Raw genomic sequence first — 20,233 nt, 5'->3', positions numbered from 1 at the left:
CGGCTGACCAAATTTAGGAAAAACCCACTAAGAAATTAAAGACACATAGAGCAGGGCCACAGTAACGACAAATTACCATTAGAATGGAGAGAGTCTGCTATACAGTTATAGGGTATGCAGTGTATCCAACGGCTGACCAATTTTAGGAAAAACCCCACTAAGAATATAAAGAGACATAGAGCAGGGCCACAGTAATGACAAATTCCCATTAGAAAGGAGAGATTCTCCCATAGTGTTGGCCTATGCAGTGAATGCAAGGGCTGCCAAACATTTGAAGGCACTCCAATGCCCCTTAGAAGAGGCGTGGAGGAGAGCCTCATAAAAAAATGTTCCCATTAGAAAGGAGTGGGCCTTCTATACTTGTAATGCCCATGCACTAAGTGTATGGGCTGACAAACATTTACCCCTGGGGTGTATACATGAACATACTGTATAATTTTTTTTTTTAAGGGCATCATAAACACCCTTTAAAAAATTATGTGGGTGTTGCATCATAGACCACGGTCACCCTGGTGATATGATGGTGGAGGATGAGGAGAAGGAGGAGGACAAGAGCAAATAGCCAAAATCAGGAAGCGTATACCCATGTGTGGGTGTGAAAGGTGCATCGGAATACACTTCCCAAGAAAAGACACTGTATTTGAGTTTATGTTATGCTGCTATCATTCGGTGGTGTTGAGAATTCTGGCCCAATCCAGCCCTTGTTCATTTTTATAAGAGTCAGCCTGTCAGCATTTTCAGTTGACAGGCGTATGCGCTTATCAGTTATAATTCCACCAGCGGCACTAAAAATCAGCTCTGATAAATCGCTGGCGGCTGGGCAGGCCAGGACCTCCAAGCCATATAGAGCCAGTTCATTCCACGTATCCAGCTTGGATACCCAATAATTATAGGCACAGCGGAATCACGGAGGACGTTGGTACGTGTAACGGGTCTGGGAGGCGGAGCCTCTAAGCAACTATACAAGGGGGCGGTCCTTGTAAGGAAGCGGGTGGCTCCCAGGGAAGACGGGCAGGTAGTCATGGCAAGTGACAGGGACAGTCTCTGGGTAGAAGGGCAGGTAGTCACGGCAAGTGACAGGGACAGTCTCTGGGTAGAAGGGCAGGTAGTCACAGGGACAGTCTCTGGGTAGACTAGCAGACAGGTAGCAGGTGAGCGCTCCCAGGTGAGCGGGCAAGAGTCTCTGGACTGGCAGGTGGTCACGGCAAGTGACGGCAGAGCCTCCATGTAGGCTAGCAGGCAGGTAGCAGGTGAACGCTCCCAGGTGAGCGGGCAAGAGTCTCTGGACTGGCAGGTGGTCACGGCAAGTGACGGCAGAGCCTCCAGGTAGACTAGCAGGCAGGTAGCAGGTGAGCGCTCCCAGGTGAGCGGGCAGGCTGGTCCATAGACAGACTGACAGGTGTCGGAAGGCAGACCGTCAGACCGCAGGCTTGCAAGCAGGTGAGCGGATATCAGGCAGGTATCAAGCAGGAATCTGGCAGGTGACTGGCAGGTAACTGGTAACGGGACCTGAGGGCTGAAGCAGAGTGAAGGCTTTGCAACAACATTGCTCGGGCACCTCCAATTTGGAGGAGGCGCCTTATATATGGTGAGGTCCTCCGGCCATTGGCCGGGGACTCCTTAGGACGGCGCGCGCGGCCCTTTAAGAGAGGGGGAGCATGCGCGCGCGCCCTAAGCACAGTGGCCGGGAAGCAGCGCGCGCTGCCAGCAGAGCGGGAGGAGGACGCCGGGCACGGAGCGGAGAGGTGAGGGGAACAGCGTCCCTGCCTAGCAGGAGGCAGGGACGCCGACGCTACAGTACGGTCGGCAAGGTACGGTCGGCAAGGGCACACAGGTGGCGTACTTTAACAAGCAGAGCCGGCAGCTCCGGGTAGGATTTGAGAAACCGCTGAACCACGAGGTTAAGCACATGGGCCAGGCATGGTACGTGTGTGATCTCACCTCACCTCAGAGCCGCCACCAGGTTCCGGCCATTGTCACACATGACCATGCCTGGCTGTAGGTTCAGCGGTATGAGCCACAGATCTGCCTGCTCTTTCAGAGCTGTCCACAACTCTTCAGCATTGTGTGGTTTATCAGCTAAGCATATTAGCTTCAGCACAGCCTGTTGCCGCTTGGCCGAGGCATTGCTGAAGTGCTTCCAGCTTATGACTAATGTGATCATTTTGGAGATGGAGGCTGAAGAGGAGGAGGAGGCTGAGAAGGATGAGGTGCAGAAGCTGTAGACCACGGGGGCAACCCTGATTGACCTAGGGCCCACAATCCTTGGTGTCGAGAGGACGTGTTCCGTCCCAAGGTCCGACTGGGTCCTGACTTCCACTATGTTAAACCAGCGTGCCATTAGCGAGATGTACCGTCCTTGCCCACAAGCACTTGTCCACGTGTCCGTGGTTAGGTGGACTTTCCCGGTTACTGCGTTGTTGAGGGCACGGCTAAAGTTTTGTGACATGTGCTTGTGTAATGTGGGGACGGCACACTGGGAGAAATAGTGGCGGCTGGGGACCAAGTACATAGGGACGGCCGCCGTGATCAGGTTGCAGAATGCTTCCGTCTCCACGAGCCTAAAAGGCAACATTTCGAGCGCAAGCAGTTGTGAAATGTGAGAATTTAGTAGTGTGGCCTGTGGGGCGTTGGCTACATATTTGCACTTGTGTTCCAAGGACAGGGGTATGGATAACTGAACACTGAGCTGGGACAAGGACATGGACGAGCTTCCTGATGCTGCTACTTGAGAGTACGCAATGACAGGTGCAGGGAAGGAGGCATCTTCGCATGCACCATAGACAGGGAATTGGCTTGCAAGCACAAAAGTGGAAGAAGCAATGGTGTCACCTGCAGACACTGTTCCTGGACCCTGGGGTTCGGCCCACAAAGTCGGGTGCTTTGCTGCCATGTGCCTGATCATGCTGGTGGTGGTCAGGCTAGTCGTTTTTCCACCCCTGCTGATGCTGCCTGGCAGGTGGTGCAAATGGCCTTTTTGGGGTTATCAGCAGAGTCTTTAAAAAACAACCAGACTCAGGAAGACCTAAAAGTTGTACTGGCAACTTCCTTCGTGTTGTTGTTACGGGAAATGGTTGCCTGCCTTCTATCTGCGGCCACCACTCTGCTTCTTCCTACCTGTTGGAGTGCTCTGCCTCCCTCCCCCTGTGTGCTGCTGTCCTCGCTCTGCATGTCCTCCTGCCAGGTTGGGTCAGTTACTATATCATCCACCACCTCGTCTTCCACTTCCACACCCTGGTCCTCCTCCTGACTTTCTGGCAATTGTGTCTCATCATCGTCCACCTCTTGTGACACTTTCCCACCGTCGCCTTCCTGTGACCGTGGCTGCCCGAATACTTGGGCATCACTACACATGATCCCCTCTTGCCCCTCTTCAAGTGGACCGTGCGAGAGGCCCGAATCTATAAATGGAAAAGTGAACAGCTCTTCAAAGTGTCCAAGTGTGGGATCATTTGTCTCCGGGCACTCGGCATGGTGGGCGGAAGGAGGATCAGAGTGAGGAATATGCTGTCCAGACTCACAGCTGCTGAGACTTGACTGTGTGGAAGACAGGGTGTTGGTGGCAGTGGAATCTAAGTGACTGGAAACATTATCCGCTATCCAACCAACAACCTTTTGACACTGCTCTGAGTTCAATAGTGGTGTGCTGCGGTCCTCTAGGAATTGGGACAGGAAGGTCAGGCGAGAAGATGTGGGTGTTTGTTGTAGCTCAATTTCAGCTTGCTCACGGCCTTGTCCTCGGCCTTTGCATGCACCATCACCATCACGTCCAGTTACCCGTCCCTTGCCACGTGCCTTGCCCATTTTAAATGGAGGACAGTATCTTCCACGCTCACTACAAATGACTCAGTTTGGAGCGAACTTATATGTGATCCGTGTGATGGAGAAAACAGAGTTTTAAATACCTGCGCTGTAGGTAAGTAGTTTGAACAGCAAACTGGTGTGAATTGCTTCACTAACACACTAAAGGAAATTTTTAATGGAGGCCAGAAATGGCAGTATTTTCTGACAACGTATATGTGATTCGTGTGGCGGAAAAAACAGAGTTTTAAATACCTGGCCTGTAGGTAAGTAGTTTGAACAGCAAACTGGTGTGAATTGCTTCACTGACACACTAAAGGAAATTTTTAATGGAGGCCATAAATTGCAGTATTTTCTGACAACGTATATGTGATCCGTTTGACGGAGAAACCACAGTTTTAAATAGCTGGATTTCTACCGCTGTAATATGGAAAGGACCTGGCTGTATTCTGCAGTGCCAACAAGCAAATGGCGCAGAAAAACTGTGTTCTCTGGATTGCTTTTTAAGCAAATAATGAGGATTAAGATCCAAAAAAGTATCCCTGGCCCCTGAGACCTGGGCCTTTGTATAGAAATATCTAACAGCAGCAGAAGGCAGAATTGGAATGGAGCCTCTTGTGCTATGTGCACTACAGTCTGCTATATACCCTGCCTGCCTGCCCATATACACTGCCTGCCTGATATCTCTGCCGATGGATTAGTTAGTGCTCAAAAGGACTGTTTGTTAAGATGGATATGTGTAATGTACTGTTTTTCTCCCTACACTACCTAATACACAAGCAAATCTCTCCCTGACGCAGCAGCACCTCTCCCTACACTTTCTGATTCTGCAGTGACAGTGACCAGCATGGCGGCGCCAGGTCTGATATAGACCTGATGACGCTGATGCCAAAACCAACATGACTGCGGCATTACAGTGCATGGCAGGCAATCCCTGCATGTTCATTGGCTCTCTAAAGAGCGCCAAACATGCAGGGAGGGGACCCGAGCTCCCACCGAGCAACCTCGGAAATACTCGGCGAGCATCGAGCATCTCGAGCTGTGAGATGCTCGGGCGAGCACCGAGCAGTAGTGAGCATGCTTGCTCATCACTATTCCTCAGTTTATTCCATGTTCCTAATCTATAGTTAAAAACAAAAAGCACAACCAAAGTAATAAATGGAATCTATTAGAAAATAGCAAAAAGGCAATGGTAGTTACCAGCCAAGATGTCAAGTATAATGAACAAACTGGATGTTTAAATATCAATATGAACACCGCAGCTATGAGTATCTAGTAGAATATATAATAATAAATAATTCATAAGCTGTGGGTAGACATAGCAGTGACTAAATCAAAATAAGGTAGATGGTAAATACCTGAAACAGGACCTGCTGGATAAGAGTGGGGCGCACCCATGTTGTGCCACCTGCTGTTTTTGTCCTAAGAATATAGGTTCTTTTTATAATTGGCTAGGCTAAGTTTTAATGATATCACAAGCTGTTAACTATATCCATTCATAGGTAATGATTAGTGTTGAGCGAACATGCTCGACACTGCTCGGTACTCGCCCGAGCATCACGCTACTGGGGATGTTCGGCGAGCACCGAGCATTTCTGTGTTACTCGGGCGGGAGCTCCGCCCTGCACGTTTGGCGCTCTTTACAGAGCCAATGAACATGCAGGGATTGCCAGCCAGTCACTGTAATGCCGCAGCCATGTTGTTTGTGGGCATTACATTGATTGGCTGGCCGCACAGCGTCACCTCGAGTATTTAAAACCGGGCGCCGTCATCTTGGACACAGATGGCTGGGATCAGACAGTGTAGGGACAGTGCTGCTGATTTAAGATATATACTGCGAAATAGTTAGTGTAGGGTCTGTAAAGGCTGCCAGATCAAACAAACAGTCCTTCTCAGGGCTAATATCCATCCCAGATATCAGGCAGGCAGGCAGGCTGTATAGGAGACCCAGTGGTTATACCAGCAAATGCTGCATTACAGTCCTGTGTGCTCCCGTTGCTGAAATTGCTGGACTTAGCTCCAGGTCTCGGGGGCCAGGAAAAAATCCTTTTTTTTTCATCTAAAACCTCTTTTTTTTTTTTTTCCTCCTTCACACTGTACAAATACCCATCTTATTAACCTTTTGGTGCCCCCCCCCCCCCCAAAAAGTATGTCTGTGACAGTTAAGACACAAATATATATTTTTAAAAGAGTCTGGTGTAGGCCAGAGAAATAGAAGTGTGGTTTTCAGTTCCACGGTTCAAACCTCTGTAATATCCACTTTTGGGCCATTTTTACCTAAAGAAAACAGTTTGAGTGTGTCGCTCACTGTTCAGCGGCAAATATATCTATTTTAAAAAGTCTGGTATACACCAGTAAATTATAACTGTGGTTTTGCCGTTCCATGGTAAAAGATCTCTATTATCCTGCTTTTGGCATTTTTTCCCATAAAAACACTGTAATAGTGTCTTCCTGATTGTTCAGACACAAATATATTTGTTGAAAATAGTCTGCTGTAGGCCAGAGAAATAGAACTGTGGTTTTGCAGTTTCATGGTTCAAACATCTGTATTATCCACTTTTGGGCCATTTTTACCTAAAAAAATACAGTTTGAGTGTGTCGCTCACTGTTCAGCCGCAAATATATCTATTTAAAAAAGTCTGGTATACACCAGTAAATTATAACTGTGGTTTTGCAGTTCCACGGTGAAAAATCTCTATTATACTGCTTTTGGCATTTTTTGCCGTAAAGAAAAACAGTAATAGTGTCTCCTGATTGTTCAGACACAAATATATCTGTTGAAAATAGTCTGGTGAAGGGCAGAGAAATAGAACTGTGGTTTTGCAGTTCCACGGGTCAAATCTCTGTATTATCCTGCTTTTGGCATTTTTTGCCGTAAAGAAAAACAGTAATAGTGTCTCCTGATTGTTCAGACACAAATATATCTGCTTAAAAGAATCTGGTATACACCAGTAAATTATAACTGTGGTTTTGCCATCCCACTGTAAAAAATCTCTATTATCCTGCTTTTGGTATTTTTTCTGTAAAGAAAAACAGTAATAGTGTCTCCTGATTGTTCAGACACAAGTATATCTGTTTAAAAAAGTCTGGTATACACCAGTAAATTATAACTGTGGTTTTGCCGTTCCATGGTGAAAAATCTCTATTATCCTGCTTTTGGCATTTTTTTCCGTAAGGAAAAATAGTAATAGTGTCTCCTGATTGTTCAGACACAAATATATCTGTTGAAAATAGTCTGGTGAAGGGCAGAGAAATAGAAGTGTGGTTTTGCAGTTCCACGGTTCAAACCTCTGTATTATCCACTTTTGGGCCATTTTAACCTAAATAAAAACAGTTTGGGTGTGTTGCTCACTGTTCAGCCGCAAATATATATATTTTAAAAAGTCTGGTATACACCAGTAAATTATAACTGTGGTTTTGCCGTTCCAAGGTGAAAAATCTCTATTATCCTGCTTTTGGCATTTTTTGCCTTAAAGAAAAACAGTAATAGTGTCTACTGATTGTTCAGACACCAATATAGCTGTTTAAAATAGTCTGGTGTAGGCCCGAGAAATAGAACTGTAGTTTTGCAGTTCCACGGGTCAAATCTCTGTATTATCCTGCTTTTGGCATTTTTTGCCGTAAAGAAAAACAGTAATAGTGTATCCTGATTGTTCAGATGCAAATATATCTGTTGAAAATAGTCTGGTGTAGGCCAGAGAAATAGAACTGTGGTTTTGCAGTTCAACGGGTCAAATCTCTGTATTATCCTGCTTTTGGCATTTTTCGCCATAAAGAAAAACAGTAATAGTGTCTTCTGATTGTTCAGACACAAATATATCTGTTGAAAATAGTCTGGTGTAGGCAAGAGAAATAGAACTGTGATTTTGCATTTCCACATGTCAAATCTCTGTATTATCCTGCTTTTGGTATTTTTCCCGTAAAGAAAAACAGTAATAGTGTCTCCTGATTGTTCTGACACCAATATATCTGTTTAAAAGAGTCTGGTATACACCAGTAAATTATAACTGTGGTTTTGCCGTTCCACGGTAAAAAATCTCTATTATCCTGCTTTTGGCATTTTTTGCCGTAAAAAAATTAATTTAATAGTGTCTCCCTGATTGTTCAGACACAAATATATTTGTTGAAAATAGTCTGTTGTAGGCCAGAGAAACAGAAGTGTGGTTTTGCAGTTCCACGGTTCAAACCTCTGCATTATCCACTTTTGGGCCATTTTTACCTAAAAAAAAACAGTTTGAGTGTGTCGCTCACTGTTCAGCCGCAAATATATCTATTTAAAATTGTCTGGTATACCCCAGTAAACAATAACTGTGGTTTTGCCATTCCACGGTAAAAAAATCTCTATTATTCAGCTTTTGGTATTTTTTCCGTAAAGAAAAACAGTAATAGTCTCTCCCTGATTGTTCAGATTGTTTAAAAGAGTCGGGTGTAGGCCAGAGAAATAGAACTGTGGTTTTCCTCTTCCACGGTTCTAATCTACTTTTTATTACACTTTTTACATTGATAGTGCAAGTGTAAGCTATTTTACTTCCTTTACAATGGGCAAGGCACGTGGCAAGGGACGTGGAACTGGATGTTCTGGTGATGGTGCGTGCGGAGGACGGGGCCGTGGCCAAAGTGAAAATGTGCCACAACCAACAGCCACATCTTCTCGCTCCCATTTCTTGACCAAATTACTAGGGAAGCACAGAACAACACCAGTATTGCGAACTGATCAGTGTGAACAGGTTATTAATTGGATAGCAGATAATACTTCCAGTTACCTGGGCACCACCACCTCCGGTCTGTCTTCCACAGGGTAAAATCTTAGTAGCCGTGAGTCTCAACCGCATACTCCTCCTCACCCTGATGATCCTTCCTCCCACCATGCCGAGTGTCATCAGACAGCAATTGATCCCACACTTGGACACTCTGAGGAGCTGTTCACTAGTCCATTTCCAGATTTGTGCCCCTCGCCTGCTCCGCTTGAAGTGGTGGAAGAGGAGATACCATGTAGCGATGCCCAAATATTTGAACAGCCACGGCCACAGGAAGTCGACGCTGGCAATTTGTCACAAGAGGTGGACGATGACGAGACACAATTGCCAGGAAGTGAGGAGGAGGATTGTGGTGCGCAAGTGGAAGAGGAGGAGGTGGTGGATGATCTAGTAACTGACCCAACGTGGCAGGAGGACAAGCAGAGCGAGGCCAGCAGCACACAGGGTGAGGGAGGCAGAGTACCCCAACAGGCAGGAAGAAGCAGTGTGGTGGCCGCACACAGAAGGCAGGCAACAGTTCCCCGTAACACCAACATGAGGGACGTTGCCAGTAAAACCTGTAGGTCTTCCAGAGTCTGGAATTTTTTTAAAGACTCTGCTGATAACCCCAAAACGGCCATTTGTACCACCTGCCATGCCAGCATCAGCAGGGGTGACAAAACTACCAGCCTGACCACCACCAGCATGATCAGGCACATGGCAGCAAAGCACCCGACTTTGTGGGGTGAACCCCAGGGTCCACGACCAGTGTCAGCGGGTGTCACCATTGCTTCTTCCGCTGTTGTGCGTGCAATAGAACCCCCTGTTGTGTGTGCAAGGCAATCCCCTGTCCATACTGCATGCAAAGATGCCCCCTCCTCTCAGTCTTCACTTGTTATGGCAGTTTCTCAAGAAACAGCATCAACGTACACGTCCCTCCGTAGCGTTCAATTGTCCTTATTCCAGACTTTTGAACGAAAGTGGAAATTCGCAGCAAACGCCCCACAGGCCACAGTCCTAAATTCACACATTTCACGACTGCTTGCGTTGGAAATGCTGTCTTTTAGGCTGGTGGAGACGGAATCCTTCCGCAACCTTATGGCGGTGGCCGTCCCTCGATACTTGGTCCCCAGCCGACACTATTTTGCCCAGTGTGCCATCCCCGCACTACACAAGCATGAGTCCCAAAACATCTGTCGTGCCCTCAACAACGCAGTTACTGGGAGAGTCCACCTGACAACGGACACATGGACAAGTGCTTGTGGCCAGGGACGGTGCATCTCCCTGACGGCACACTGGGTAAACATAGTTGAAGCCAGAACCCAGTCGGACCTTGGGAGGGAACACATCCTCCCCTCACACAGGATTGCGGGGCCTATGTCAGTCAGAGTTGCCCCCACAGTGTACAGCTCCTGCGCATCATCCTCCTCCTCCTCCTCATGTTCAGCCTCCATCTCAGATATCACCACATCAGTTACAAGCTGGAAGCACTGCAGTACTGCCTCCGCCAAGCGGCAACAGGCTGTGCTGAAACTCATAAGCTTAGGTGAGAAACCTCACACTGCTTGTGAGTTGTGGACAGCTGTGAAAGCGCAGGCAGATCTGTGGCTGAGACCGCTGAACCTATCCTGGCATGGTCGTGTGTGACAATGGCCGTAACCTGGTGGCGGCTCTGAGGCGAGGCGAGATCACACACGTACCATGCCTGGCTCATGTGCTTAACCTCGTGGTTCAGCGGTTTCTTAAATCGTACCCCGAGTTGCCAGATCTGCTTGTCAAAGTACGCCACCTGTCAGCTCATTTTCGCAAGTCGGCTACAGCTTCCGCCGCCCTTGCTGTGTTGCAGCAGCGTTTGCAGCTTCCGTCACACCGACTGGTGTGTAATGTCCCCACACGTTGGAACTCTACCCTCCACATGTTGCAAAGAATTTGTGAGCAGAAGAGAGCAGTTGTGGAGTTCCAGCTGCAACAAGGCCGTCGATATTCAGGTCAGACTCCACACATAAGACCTCAGGAGTGGACCTGGATGTCTGACATATGTACCATCTTGACAAACTTTGAGGAGTCCACCAAGATGGTGAGTGGCGATGATGCCATCATTAGCTTCAGCATCCCACTTGTCTGTCTTTTGCAACGCTCTCTGCAGAGAATTGAAAAGGAGGCATTGCAGCCAGAGTATGATGAGATGGATCAAGAAGCCGTAGCGGTCTATTACACCCAGCCAAGCCTCATTTCATCCCCATGTGCATTGGGGGACAATGAGGGAGAGGAGGAGGAAGAACAGGAGCTTATATCATGCGCTGTAGACGGTAGTACCTGTACAACTGTCATACCGTCAGTTCAGCGTGGGTGGCCTGAGGGCAGGGGGGAGGAAGAAGAGGAGGAGAGCATGGTCAGTCGTCATCTTGGTGAGGACACGGAAGTCTTGCCCATTACCAGTCTGGCACACATGGCTGACTTTATGTTACGCTGCCTTAACCGTGACCCTCGCATTGTCAAAATGTTGGGTGACAGTCATTACTGTTCGGTGACACTTTTAGACCCCCGCAACAAGGAGAACTTTCACTCTCTTATTCCTGAGGTGGAGAGGTCTACAAAAATGGGGCAGTACCAGAAGGCTCTTGCTGCAGAACTGTTAAAAAAATTCCCATCTGAACACGCTAGTGGCAGACGTCAAAGTTCGTTGCCCAACCAAGGCATACATGCGAGAGAGACGCGTACATGCGAGAGAGACTCCAATCCAGCAGAGGCAGGGGAACACTGTCAACGTTCTGGGACAGTTTTCTCAGACCCTCCCTTCGGACAGACCCTGAGGCGCGGGGTACTCTCACAAGGAGTGGAAAGTATCAAAAGATGGTGAGGGAGTACCTTGCCGACCGTACCAGCGTCCTCCGTGATTCCTCTGTGCCTTTCAATTATTGGTTATCCAAGCTGGACACTTGGAATGAACTCGCTCTGTACGCCTTGGAGGTCCTGGCCTGTCCTGCCGCTAGCGTGTTATCGGAGCATGTTTTTAGTGCCACTGGGGGAATTATAACTGATAAGCACACTCGCCTGTCAACTGACAATGCTGACAAGCTGACCCTTATCAAAATGAACAAGGGCTGGATTGGGCCAGACTTCTCATCACCACCAAATGACAGCAGAGTAACATAAAGTCAAATCCACTGTGTTATTTCGGGAGGTGTATTCACATGCACCGCTTCACACCCACACATGCGTATACGCTTCCTCATTTTGGCTGATTTATGTTCTTCTCCTTATCCTCAGCCTCCACCACCACTATACCACCAGGGTGACCGTAGTCCGTGTTGCCATTTGTGAAAGTTCCTCCGTCCATATTTTTGTCAGCTTTTGCTTGGAAGGCATAAGCAAAGACTGTGGGAGACCCACTCCCCAATAATGCGTATAATATTTTTAAGATGCTGTACTGTATGGCTCTTGTTAGGGGCAATAAAAGCGTCTTATTAAGCTACTGCGACCTCCACCACTATTCCAAGGGGCATTAAAACCATCTTGTTAAGCTACTGCGACCTCCACGTCTCTTCCGAGGGGCATTAAAAGCATCTTGTTAAGCTACTGGGACCTCCACGTCTCTTCCAAGGGGCATTAAAACCGTCTTGTTAAGCTACTGCGACCTCCACGTCTCTTCCGAGGGGCATTAAAACCGTCTAATTTTGCTACTGTGACCTCCACGTCTCTTCTGAGGGGCATTAAAAGCGTCTTATTAAACCATTCTGAACTCCACAGCTCTTCCAAGGGGCATTGAAATGTTGTTTTTAATTAACTCTAATCTCCACGACTCTTCGAACGGGCATTGCATTTCCTCCTAATTTTTGGCAGCTGTTGCTTGGAAGGCATAAGCAAAGACTATGGGAGACCCACTCCCCAATAATGGGAATAATGATTGTAATATGCTTTACTGCATGGCTCTTGTAAGGGGCATTGCAAGTTTCTCCGTCCTAATTTTTGGCAGCTTTTGCTTGGAAGGTATAAGCAAAGACTATGGGAGACCCACTCCCCAATAATGGGAATAATGTTTTTAAGATGCTGTACTGTATGGCTCTTGTAAGGGGCATTAAAACCTTCTTGTTAGGCTACTGCAACCTCCACCACTTTTCCAAGGGGCATTCAAACCATCTTGTTAAGTTACTGTGGCCTCCTCCACTTTTCCAACGAGCATTAAAACCGTCTTGTTAAGCTACTGCGACCTCCACGTCTCTTCCGAGGGGCATTAAAACTGTCTTGTTAAGCCACTGTGACCTCCACCACTTTTCCAAGGGGCATTCAAACCGTCTTGTTAAGCTACTGTGACCTGCACCACTTTTCCAAGGGGCATTAAAACCATCTTGTTAAGCTACTGCAACCTCCACGTCTCTTTCGAGGGGCAGTATTACCGTGTTGTTAAGCTACTGGGACCTCCACGTCTCTTCCAAGGGGCATTAAAACTGTCTTGTTAAGCTACTGCGACCTCCACATAATGTTTTTAAGATGCTGTACTGTATGGCTCTTGTAAGGGGCATTAAAACCTTCTTGTTAGGCTACTGCAACCTCCACCACTTTTCCAAGGGGCATTCAAACCGTCTTGTTAAGTTACTGTGGCCTCCTCCACTTTTCCAACGAGCATTAAAACCGTCTTGTTAAGCTACTGAGACCTCCACGTCTCTTCCGAGGGGCATTAAAACTGTCTGGTTAAGCTACTGTGACCTCCACCACTTTTCCAAGGGGCATTAAAACCGTCTTGTTAAGCTACTGCGACCTTACAACGGGCATTGCATTTCCACCTAATTTTAGTCAGCTTTTGCTTTTCAATGCATAGGCGAACACTAAGGGAGACCCACTCCCCAATAATGGGTAGAAGGTTTTTAGTACGCTATAATCCACGTCTGTTTCAAGGGGCATTGCAGTTCCTCATAATTTTTGGAAAGCTTTCCATTCACTGCTTAGGCCAACAGTGCACAGAGACCCAGTTGCTATAAATGGAAAAAATGGTTTAGTTAAGGCCCTCTGACCTCCATGTCATTTCCAAGGGGCATTGGAGTGCCTCTAAATTTTTGGTAGGCACTGTACTCACTGTTAGTGTTGAGCCACCCCCGTAGTGTTCGAGTTCGGTTCGGTTCGTCGAACACCCGTGTGTTCGCCGAACTGTTCGTCGAACTGTTCGTCGAACACCTTCGAACACCGTTAAAACCAATGGCAGGCAAACAAAAACACATAGAAACACATAGAAAACACCTTCAAAGGTGTCCAAAAGCTGACAAACTGCTCAGAAGACATAACTAACACATGGAAAAGTGACAAGTACATATAGTCATGCGAAAATAAAAGAGGTGGAGGAGTAAAAGGAGGGGGAGACACAGATATAGGCATGTCATGCCCTTCTAAAATCCAAAAAGTGAGAAGCCGACACGGCCAGTCCGCTCCTGCCCGTGCCACCTCCGTGTCGCCGGGTTTGTGCCAGAGCAGCGGTGAACCCTGATGGCCAGCCCCCCTCTCCCAATACTGGTGCCTGTCCGCTGGTGGGTCGAGCGAGCCCCCCTGTGGTGGAGGCAGCTCTAAGCTTTTTAATTTAAATTGTCTCTCTAATTTGAATGAATACACTTTAAATCCATTTACAAGGATCTATTGGAGGGCAAGTCTCATGCCAGCAGCCGCGTAATTCCAGCTCCAGTAGCGTCCACTAAAGCTGCTGCAGTTAAAAAGCTTTTATAAGGATCGAGCTCAGCTGTCCACCGCAAGGCATCCTACTGCCAGTCCCAGCCCCTATGCCTTGGGGTGCCTCCTGATGCTCTTCACTGAGTATCCCATGGTCCCGAAGCATTTCCTTTGAAAAAATTAAGTGTCTAAACTACAGGTGGTGTAGCTTGCTTAACAGCCGGGATAATCCGCTGACTAGCAGACACTGCTACTAGGCACAAAGTATTTCCTGGGCTAGATGCAGTTAAAAATTTGTAATTTGATACTCTCGTTGGATGCTGAGAAAGCATTCCATAGAGTCTCCTGGCACGCCATATATGATTCTCTTAAAAAGCTTGGGGTAGGGGTCTAGGGGACCCTTTTATAGCCAAAATCACGGCCCTGTATCACAATACGTCACCTAGGCTGAAGATAAATGGAACTGTAGCACCCTGAGGGCTCGGTTGCTACAGAGGTATTGCACCTCACCCAGAGGTGTGATATCTCACTCTCAGGTAAGGATGGAGTGTGGATCAGGACCCGAAACCTGCATGCATTACACCACATTGCCGTGGGGCAGGGCGACCAATATGCCTCTGAGATGGGCACGACAGTCCCTGTCCCTGGCTGGAGTGGGGGGAGGGAACACTGAGGAAGGGGAACCCTGTAGTGCAAGAGCAGGGAGGAAGCAGTTCCTGGGTGCATTGAGAAGGGAGTATAAAAGGTGGGCACCATCTTAGTTCAGTGCAGAGAAGTCTGAGCAGAAGTGGCAGGGAGCAGGGGCTCTGCATGAGCTCTGCTCCGGAGGCGGGCCTAGTAACAGAGGCCCAGGCCTGGAAGAGGGAGAAGGAAGGAAGAGGAGCGGAGAAGGCTCCAGGAACGAGGAATGAAGGGATCCCAGGGGTGCGGACGGGCGAGTCGCCACAGCACTCCCGAATCCACCTGCGTGGAGGGGTCAGGCCAAAGTGGGAGACCGGTCCCCGAAACTAGTGGAGGCAGGAAAGGACCCTCAGCTAGAAACCGGAGACTGTGACATTTTATGTGGCGCAGCCCCTCGCTACACCCGCTAGGAAGGCACCACATAGGGTCAGGGAAACTGGCACCAAGTTTACCAAGAGGAGGCCCGAGGCAGCCGGACAGAAGGCCAGACAAAGGACACACAAAGGGGGTCCTGTGAAGCGCTCCAAAGTTATCTGGGAGTTGTCTGAGCCCCTCACCTGGTGAGCACAGTACGACGTGGGCAGCCGTTACCTGCAGACGTGGTCTGGATAATAAGAACTGTGAGTAAAGGCCCTGGACTGCATCACTGACTCCGTGTCGTTACTGCTGCTGCCCTGCACCATCACCCCCATCCTCCGCATACACTGCCCTGAGGCTATACTCCTCCCGTGGGGAGTTATGCTACGCTCTGCTGAACCCACAACACCAGCCTCAGCGGTCTGCCCTGCAGCGGCGGTTCACTCTGACCGCAATCCACGGGTGGCGTAGTCGGACATTTAAACATCAAAACCACATAAATAGTTCCGCCACTGGTTTGACCACCCTGAGCCACGGAACCGGGTCGCCGCCACGAAGACTACAACCACCAGCATCCACCAAAAAGGGTCCGGCTCCGGGTGTCCCAAGGCCCAGGGGGTGCATCAGAACATTTTCATCACCTTTCACAATCACCAATGGGACAAGGCAGGGATGTCCTCTGTCCCCTCTCTTATACATCCTAGTGACGGAGCACCTGCTCTCATCAATTCGCCATAACCCCAATATTAGGTGGATTGAGTTGGGAGGCACCGAGTACAAGTGCTCTCTATTTGCTGATGATGTCCTAGTATATATCACTCAATCACATATATCCATCCATGCTGTTATGGCTGAAATATATCACTTTGTTACATGGTCAAATTTTAAAATCAATGCAGCGAAGTCTGAGGCCCTCGATGTCTCCCTCCCCAAATCCATATAGGATTCCATCCAGTCCAACTTTCCCTTTGCCTGGCCCTCACAGGGTATCAAATACTTAGGAATTCCTATTCATAGAGACCTCTCCCATCTATGTTATCTTAATTTTGGGCCCTTTATTGAACAACTCCATACAGACCACGGTTGGCAAGTTAGAACTGTAAGATTCACTACGTGAACCACTGGTGTTTTGTGGAAAAGCACATGTACACTGCGTTCCAAATTACTATGCAAAAAGTGTTTAGGAGTGATAAGGGAAGAATTTGTTTGTTTGTCAGTTAAACTCATTGATGGTGATGTGTGTCAGGGCTCTTTATATCACTGTAAGCAATTGCAGACACCTGTGCTAATTAGTTTGGCAGGTGTGTCCAATGAAAGGCAAGACTACTTAAGAAGGCTGTCTCACATTATTAAGCAGCCTACATTTTCTGCCAAAATGGGAAAGAAAAAGGATGTGTCGGCTGCTGAGAAGCAACAAATTGTGGAGTGTTTAGGTCAAGGCATGACTACAATCAACATTGTGCGATGATCAGGATGAAGTGTCTTGGCAATCAAGAAGTATGTAGCTGATTCACAGTACACACGTGTGCGTGCTGATAAGGGCAAATTGTGGACTCTTTCCTACAGGCAATTACGTCAGGTTGAAAGAGCAGCGGCAAAAAAGCCTTGTCATAGCAGCAGACAAGTTTTTGAAGCTGCTTGTGCCTCCAACGTCCCCCGAACAACAAGATGCAGGGTCCTTCAGAGGTTTGCAGCTGTGCATACGCCATCCTGTCGACCTCCTCTATCCACTTCACACAAGCAGAAACGGCTCCAGTGGGCCAAACATTACATGAAGACTGATTTCACGGATGAGTGCCGTGCAGCGCTCGATGGTCCAGATGGATGGAGTGGAGGATGGCTGGTTGATGGACACCCCACGCAAACACGGCTACAGCGCCAACAAGGAGTAGGTGGAGTAATGTTTTGGGCTGGAATCATGGGGAGAGAGATTGTCGGCCCCTTTAGGATCCCTGAAGGCGCTAAAGATGAACTCCATAATGTATGTGGATTTTCTCAAACAGCACTTCCTGCCATGGTTCAAGAAGAAGAACCGTGTATTTCACAGCAAGATCATTTTTCTGCATGATAATGCACCATCTCATGCTGCACATAAAACATCTGCATCTCTGGCTGATATGGGCATAAAAGGGGACAAACTTATGGTGTGACCCCCATGCTCCCCTGACCTGTACCCCATTCAGAACCTTTGGAGCATCATTAAAAGGAGTGTCTATGATGGCGGGAGGCAGTTCACATCTAAGCAACAGCTCTGGGAGGGTATTCTGTCCTCATGCAAAACAATTGAAGCAGAAACCATCCAAAACCTGACAAATTCAACGGACGAGAGAGTTCAGAAGCTCCTTTCGAACAAGGGGTCCTATGTGAAAATGTAACATCACCTAGAATAAAGTTTTGAGTTGAAAACTGTTTGATTTCAGTTTCTAACAACCTGCTAATGCTTATAATTTCAAAAATGACCATTTTTTTGGTCTTTATTAAAATGAAAAGGTTGATCGAAAAGTTTGGGGGATCTAAGAGTGTGGCAACCCAGTAGTCATGATTACTTCGAATTCTGACAATATGAGGGTCATGCTGCAGGTAGTGCAGCAAGAAGGCACTTATGTGTCTTGCGCATCTCGGAGCCCCAAAATTATTTTCCGGGCTAGATGCAGCTAAAAATTATTATTAATTTTAAATCTGGTGAAGCTTTTGTATAGATGGCCTAATAGGATCAGTGCTGCACACTGCTACAAAGCCCAAATTATTTTCCAGCCAAGATACAGATAAACATGATTAGTAATTTGAAAGCTTAAAACGGTTGGTAGGGTGATTTTAACCAATCATCAAGCTTTTACTCTCCCCAGGATGACACAGGGGTAGAAAAGTCGTTTTGGATCCATGATTTGTTCATCTTTATGAACGTGAGTCTGTCTACATTATCAGTGGAGAGCCGCGTGCGCTTATCTGTCAGCACACCACCAGCAGCGCTGAACACACGTTCAGACAGAACGCTGGCTGCGGGGCATGACAAGATCTCCAAGGCGTAAGTGGCTAGCTCCGGCCATTTATCCAGATTGGAAGCCCAAAAAGAGCAAGGGTCCAGTGACACAGTCGTGGCTTCAATGTTTACTTGGAGATACTCCTGTACCATCGTCTCTAGGCGTTGACTATGTGTCAGACTTCTTGTCTCCTGTGGCCTTGCAAAGGATGGGCTAAAAAAGTGGTGAAATGATTCCGCAAAATTGATGTTACCAGCAGATACTGTGGTTCTGTTACGGTTTGAGTGCTGAACACTTGACGGTCCCACGGTTGGCAAGTTGGAACTGTGAGATTCACTACGTGCACCACTGGTATTTTGTGGAAAAGCACATGTAAGATTCTGCAACAGTCTCTGCTGATACTCCTGCATGCGTGCATCCCTTTCTATGGCAGGAATAATTTCTGCAAATTTACTTTTGTACCGGGGATCTAACAGTGTGGCAACCCAGTAGTCAGGATTATTTCTAATTCTCACAATTCGAGGGTCATGTTGCAGGTAGTGCAGCAAGAAGGCACTCATGTGTGTTGCGCATCCAGGAGCACCAAGTCCCTGTTGTGTTGGTGGCGAGGTAACAATCATGCTTCCTTCCTCTGTCCTCTCCCCCCAACCTCGCACAACAGAAATGTGATCAAGGTCTCCCTCATCTGATGAGTCTTCCATCAGTTCGTCCTCCACTTCTTCCTGGGCTCCTGCACCTTCCTCACTAGTTTGGCTGCTACCATGCGCCCTGGTAAAACCATCTCCCCCACCCTCACATGCCTGCCGCCTTGGTGCTGCCGACCGTCTGGACCTTGCAGATGTTAGCCCTTCCGCATACAACTCCTCCTCCTCTACTTCCTCCACCTCCTCTTGTGCCACCACCTGACTCCGAATTCTGTTTAACATGTGCTCCAGCATGTAAATCACCGGAATAGTCATGCTGATAATGGCATCGTCAGCACTAAACATCTTCGTCGCCATTTCAAAACTGTGCAGAAGGGTGCATAGGTCCCTGATCTGAGACCACTCCTCCAGCGTGATTTGCCCCACCTCTGAATCTCGTTGGCCCAGGCTATACGTCAGAACGTATTGCACCAGGGCTTGTCGGTGCTGCCACAGTCGCTGCAACATGTGCAGAGTTGAATTCCACCGGGTAGGCACATCGCATTTTAGCCGGTGAAGTGGCAGGCCCAACGACTTCTGTAGAGATGTAAGTCGCTGAGCTGCGGGATGCGAACGGCGGAAGTGAGCACACAGCGACCGTGCCCTCTGCAGAAGGCCATCTAGTCTGGGATAGTGGGCTAAAAATTGCTGGACAACCAGGTTCAACACGTGAGCCATACAAGGCACGTGTGTGACATTGCCCCGGCGAAGTGCCGCACCCAGGTTTGCAGCATTGTCGCACACGGCCTTCCCTGGTTTCAGGTCCAGTGGAGACAACCATTCATGAAATTGGTTCTCCAGAGCTGACCACAACTCCTCAGCTGTGTGACTCACATTTCCCAGACATTTCAATGTAAAAACCGCCTGATGACGTTGAGCCCTACTGCCAGCATAGTAAGGAGGTGTGCAGGATCCCTTCTGCGCAGTTAGAAAGCTTGTGGCATGACCAGACAGGCTTTGGGTGCAGGTGGAAGACCGAGAGGAGGTTGAGGAGGCAGAAGCAGTGGAGGAACTTTGACATAAAGAGGATTGATGCACAACTCGTGGGGACGGCAAGACTTGGACAGCAGCCCCATGTCCTGCTGTCACCATAGTTACCCAGTGCCCAGTCAGCGACATGTAACGCCCCTGTCCATGCCTACTCGTCCAAGTGTCTGTGGTGAAATGCACCCTGTCACACACAGAGTTTCTCAAAGAAGCGGTGATGTTGTGTGCGACATGCTGGTGGAGCGCAGGCACACCTTTCTTTGAGAAGTAGTGCCGACTGGGCATCTGGTACTGGGGCACTGCGACGGACATAAGGTCTCGAAAATCCTCTGTGTGCACCAGGCGGAAAGGC

Source organism: Phyllobates terribilis, unplaced genomic scaffold (genome assembly GCF_046119375.1).
Source record: "Phyllobates terribilis strain yellow unplaced genomic scaffold, ASM4611937v1 Scaffold_11__3_contigs__length_659146591, whole genome shotgun sequence".
NCBI lineage: Eukaryota > Metazoa > Chordata > Amphibia > Anura > Dendrobatidae > Phyllobates > Phyllobates terribilis.
The sequence above is the reverse complement of the archived record's forward strand: the minus strand, read 5'-3'. Positions refer to the sequence as shown.